The sequence below is a fragment of the Meriones unguiculatus genome, chromosome 9 (genome assembly GCF_030254825.1).
Source record: "Meriones unguiculatus strain TT.TT164.6M chromosome 9, Bangor_MerUng_6.1, whole genome shotgun sequence".
NCBI classification, from domain to species: domain Eukaryota; kingdom Metazoa; phylum Chordata; class Mammalia; order Rodentia; family Muridae; genus Meriones; species Meriones unguiculatus.
Window position 1 is genome coordinate 34,712,739 of NC_083357.1, and position 6,451 is coordinate 34,719,189.

The following is a 6,451-nucleotide window of genomic DNA, read 5'->3' on the forward strand; positions in this document are numbered from 1 at the left end:
AAGGGTTTTAAAAAAGGTTTCCCAAGCAAGCAGACCCAAGAAGTAAGCTGAAGTAGCCATGCTAATATTTACTAAAATAGACTTTCCACTAAAGATAATCAAAAGAGATGGGGAAGAATACTTCATTCTCATCAAAGGAAAAATTCACCAAGAGGACATCTCATTTCTGAACATCCATGTGCCAAATTCAAAGAAGCCCACATTTAAAAAATATATAAAAGCTTAAATCACACATAGATCCACACACATCAAAAGTGGGAGAATTCAACATCTCACTCTCACCAATGGACAGATCACTGAGATAGAAACCAAATAGAGAAATAATGAAACTCAGAGATCTGATGAATTAAATGAAACAAATAGATATCTGCAGAACTTTTTACCCAAACACAAAATAATATATCTTCTTCAAAGCACTGCATGGAACCTTCTCCAAAGTTGGCCGTATGGTCTGTCACAAAGCAAGCCTCAACTTAAAAAAAGATATTAAATTATCTCATTGTATTTATCATATCACCATGGATTAAAGATGGACTTCAATAACAGCAGAAACCACAAAAAGCCTACACACTCATGAAACTGAACAACTCCTTACTCAAGAACTCCACTGGGGAGGAAAGAAATAAAGAGATTAAATAGTTTCTAAAATTCAATGAAAATGAAGACACAACAAACACAAACTTACAGGACACAATAAAAAGTGATGCTAAGAGGAAAACCATAGCACTAAGTTCTTTCATAATGTAATTGGGGAGATCTGGCAACTTAAAAGCTTACCTGAAAGTTCTAGAAAGAAAAAAAAAGAAGAAGAAGAAACAAACACACCCAATAGGAGTAGACAGCAGGAAATAACCAAACTCATGGCTGAAATGCATAAATTAGGAACAAAGAGAACAATACAAAGAATCAATGAAATCAAGAACTGGTTCTTCGTATGACAGGAGTCTACTGAGCGCACCTGAAAGACTCTCACTAGCAGTGTTTTCAAAGCAAAGACTCATGACCAAACCTTTGGCAGAATACAGGGAATCATAAGAAAGAAGGGGAGTTAGTCTGATGGGGAAAGGATAGGAGCTCCAAAAGGACCAAATATATCTGGGCACAGGGTCTTTTCTGAGACTGACATTCAACCAAGGACCATGTATGGATATAACCTAGAACCTCCACTCAGATGTAGCCTGTGGTAGCTCAGTAAGCAATTGGTTTCCCAAAGTGAGGGGAACAAGGACTATTTCTAACAGGAACTCAATGACTGGCTCTTTGGCCTCCCCACCCCCGAAGGGAGGAGCAGTCCTGTTAGGCCACAGAGGAGGGCTTTGCAGCCAGTCCTGAAGATACCTGATAAAACAGGATCAGATGAATGGGGAGGAGGTCCCCCCATCAGTGGACTTGGAAAGGGGCATGGTGGAGATGAGGGATGGAGGGAGGGACTGGGAGGGACTGGGAGGAAATGAGGGATCGGGACATGGCTGGAATACAGAGTTAATAAAATGTAACTGATAAAAAAAAATAAAAAAAATAAAAAAAAAGAACTGGTTCTTTTAGAAAATCAACAAACCCTAAGCCTAAATATCTAAAGGCCAAGAGACTATATCCAAATCAACAAAATTAGAAACAAAAATGGGGCCATAACAACAGACACTGAGAAATTCAAAGGCATATTCTGTCTTATTTCAAAAGCCTCTACTCCACAAAATTAGAAAATCTAAATAAACGGACAATTTTCTTGATAAATTTCACTTACCAAACTTAAATCAAGATCAGGTAAAAAGCTTAAATAACACCTAAGGAAATAGAAGCAGTCTTAAAAAAACAAAAAAACAAAAACAAAAACAAAAAAAAAAACAGGACCAGATGGTTTCAGTGTAGAATTCTACCAGAGTTTCAAAGAAGAGTTACAGCCAACACTCTTCAAACTATTCCATAAAATAGAAAAATAAGGTCCATTGCCAAACACATTCTATGAGGCCACAGTCTCCTGAAACATAAACTACAGAAAAATCCAACAAGGAAAGAGGATTTCAGACCTAATTCCCTTATAAACATTGATGCAAAAATACTCAAGAAAACACTCACAAACCAAATCCAACAACACATAAAAAATCCCATCCAACATGATCAAGTAAGATTTATTTCAGGCAATCAAGGGTGGTTCAATATACAGAAATCCATCTGTGTAGTCCACCATATAAATAAGCTAAAAGAAAACACCACATGATCATCATATTTGATGGTGAAAATGTATTTGACAACATCCCGCACCCCTTCATGTTAAAAGTGTTGCAAAGGTCCAGGATACAAGACATATACCAAAACACAATAAAGGCAATATACAGCAAGCTGATAGCCAAATTCAAATTAAATGGAGAGAAACTTAAAACAATACCACTGAAATCAGGAACAAGATAAAGCTACCCACTCTCTCCATATCTCTTCAGTATAGTACTGGAAGTCCTAGTTGGAGCAATAAGACAACTAAAGGAGATCAAGTGTATACAAATTGGAAATGAAGAAGTCAAAATATCAGTATTTGCAGATGAGTGTTCCCCAAAATTCTACCAAAGAATTCTTGCAGCTGAAAAATTAATAAACCAACACACTACACATTGGATCTGTTCACCATCAGGACAGAATACACCATGGTCAGCAGCAGGAATATCTTTCTTCTGGGGAGCATCTCCTTCAAATCACTCTGATCTTTCTGGGATCTACCTGGCACCTTCTGCGTCCTGCAGAAAAATACAAACATACCCTCTTCTCCATATTAATACAGGGTCAGGGTACTGCCATAAACCAGTCATTGGAGCTTTCCATTTCACTTGGTAATAATAATGTTTGACATTAGGGTACCACAATCAATCAGCCCCAGAACCTCCTTACATATCCATATTAAAAAAATGAAATAAAACATCATTAAGATTTGGGGATATAACTCCCCCTTTTTACTCTTTGTAATTGGTTCTTAAGAGATCCATGACCACACTCCACAATTTCTTGACCTTGATGAGTATATGGAATACCTGTTTTATGACTTATATTCATTTGTGCCCAAAAATGCTGAAAAGCTTGACTAATATATGCAGCACCATTATCAGTCTTTACAATGGAAGAAATACCAATCATAGCAAAACATTTTAAGCATTGACTTATAACGTATTTGGTGGCTTCTCCTTCTAAGGGAGTTGCCAGGATAAATCCTGAAACAGTATCAATTTTTACATGAACATATTTTAGTTTTCCAAATTCTGGGATATGAGTAACATCCATTTGTTGTTTAGAATGGCTCCAACCCTAGATTTTAAGTAAGTTAATTTTATGTTACAGATTTTAAACATATCCAATGACCAATAATCTATAACCAAGACATATTGAATATGGTAAACTTAACCATTCAAAACAGACAAACACTTTGCTATTTGTTGAATCCAATTTTTATTACCACAGAAGTTTTGTAGTAGAATTAACCATTTGCTTTTTTACTGAAAAAACTGAGAAGCTGCCTTTTTTTCCAACTCGAGTGATTTTAATTGCTTGACACTTCTCCTCAAATTTTGACTTCCATAATAAATGATCTTCTCCTGTCAAACATTCTCTTGTTAATTTCTTCCAGTCCCCTGGGCAGAGGGTCTCAGTAGGCAAGGACTCTAATAGAGCTTGAATAAAAGGTGCTGTAGGACCATATTGAGTGCATACAATTTCCAATTTTTGTTCATGGATTCTATTTTTTTAATATTTATTCATTTAAATATACTGGAGATTGAACTCAGAACCTTGTGTATCCTAGGCAAGTATTCTGCCCCTGAGCTATAACTCTTGCCCTTTAATTCTTTTAATTCTTTAAAAGGCAGGAGCATGGACTCTCACCATATTACCATGTCCATCAGGTTGCTATATGATTGTAAAGCCATAAAACTCAGTTATATCATCTCCTTTCTGCCTAGTTTGTTGTAAAGAAGCTTGTAAAGGGGATACAGTTGCTCACACAGTGAGTAAAGGAAAAGGTCTCTTGTCTATTAATGTAGCAACTATAGCCATCCCAGGAGGAGGGTCCAAGCCTGCAATCAATGAGGGAGTTGGAGTGGGGAATTGAGCCTCGTTTTCCTTAGCAGTTAATTCTGTAATTTTTCTGTTCACTTCCTCCAAGCCCCATTCCAACTTTATTTCTTTTTGCCAAGGCTTAAGATTGTTAACACTCATAGACTGAATCGGAGGGTATCTCTCAGAAAAACTTAGTTGCTTTTTCCTTCAACTTTGCAACCTCATCATTATCTATCCTCAAAGTCTTCTTCTAAGAAGAAATTATGATCATCAGGAGGGACATACAACTCTTCTGGAGGAGCCCATGGTTTAATTTCATTTTGTCTGGTAAGTCCCCCATCTCTCTTTCCTCTTTCTCTCTACCTGTGAAAGTTCCACTTTCTCAGTCCCGTGCCACATATACAGAGTAATCCTAATTAAATTCCATACAAAAAACATAAGGCTACTGCCTTGTTCCATTTTTACTCTTGAATTATACTCAACACACCCTTTTTACTTTATGGTCCGAGCTCTTCACACCAGTTTATTTAGTCCATTTTTATAGCCAGAGCAAAGCACCTTGATACAATGAAGGGGTTCATGAAGAAGTCAAACTTGTTTACCTTGACCACCTATCTGTGTGATCCTAACAAAAACAGAAAGAAATGGACTTGGAAAAACATCCTGCCTACCCTTTCTGTAGGTGAAAGACAGGGTAAAAACATGTTTGTTTTTTTTTCCAAGAGAACTCAATAACACAGCAGCCTGACAAACAAGCAGCTCTCCACAGCTGATAAACACCTTCAGCAAAGTGGCTGGATACAAATTAAGCTCAAAAGAAAAAAAGAAGCAGCAGCCTTCCTGAATCAAAATAACATATGAACTGAGAAAGAATTAGTGGAAAAAAAAAACACCCTTCACAATAGAGTCAAATAATATACACTTTCTTGATGTAACTCTAACCAAGCAAGTGAAAGACAAGAATTTCATGTTTCTGAAGAAATAAATTGAAGATAAGAGAAGATGAAAATATCCCATGTTCATGGATCAGTAGGCTTACCATAGTACAAATGGCTATCTTATAAAAAACAATCTACAAGTTTAATGCAATTCCCATCAAAATACCAACATAATTCAATAGAGACCTTGAAAGAACAATTCTAATTCTCATGTGGTAAAACAAAACAAAACAAAAATTCAGAGAAGCTAAAACAATCCTATACAATAAAAGAACTGGAGTTATCATCATCCCTTATTTTAAACTGTACCACAGAGCAATAATAATAAAAACCTCATGGAACTGACATAGAGATAGACTGGAAATTGAAATACAAATGGAACCGAATTGAAGACATTTAAATAAACACACATACTTACAGACACTTGGCATTTAACAAAGGAGCCAAAACTATACAATAAAGAAAAAAAAGTATCTTTAACAAATAGTGCTCGTCTAATTGCATGTCTACATGTAGAAAAATGCAAATAGATCCATATTCATCACCCTGCACAAAACTCAAGTAAAAGGTGATCAAAGACCTCAACATAAACCCAGAAACACTATGTCTATTAGAAGAGACATTAGAGAATCATCCATGAACTCATTGTCACAGTAGAGAATCTATTGAACAGAACCCAGCGTCTCAGGTTCTAAGATCAACAATTAATGAATGGGACCACGTGAAACTAAAAAATCTCAGAATAAAATGGCAGCCTACAAAATGGAAAAGATCATCACCAATTCTACCTGTGACAGAGTGATAATATTCAAAAATATGTAAAGAACTCAAGAAATTAAACACCAACAAACAAAATAGTCCAATTAAAAACAGGGGACAGGACTACACAGAGAAATCTCAACAAAGAAAGCTGAGAATTTCTGTTTAAAAAATATTCAAAGTCCTTAGTCCTCAGGAATGTGCAAATCAAAATGACCCTAAGATTTTACCTTACACCAATCAGAATGACTAAGATCAAAAACTCAAGTGACAACACAGGATGGTGAGGATGTGGAGAATGGAAAACACTCCTCCATTGCTGATGGTAGTGCAAACAACCACTTTAGAAATCAATCTGGAGCTTTCTCAGAAAACTTGGAATAGTTCTACCTGAAAACCCCACTATACCACTCCTAGGCATATACCCAAGAGATGCTCCACCATGCTAGAAGAAAATTTGCTGAACTATATTCATATAAGCTTAATTTGAAATAGCCAGAAATTGGAAAGAACCCAGATTTCTCTCAGCCAAAGAATGGATAAAGAACCTGGTAAATTCTCAATAGAATGCTACTTAGCTACAAACATGGCTGAGCAAATGTCCATATTGTGTACTTGAGCCTCTTTTGGATATATGCCTAGGAGGGGTATAGCTGGATCTTGAGGAAGCACTATTCCTAGTTGTCTGAGGAAGCACCAGATTTCTTTCCAGAGTG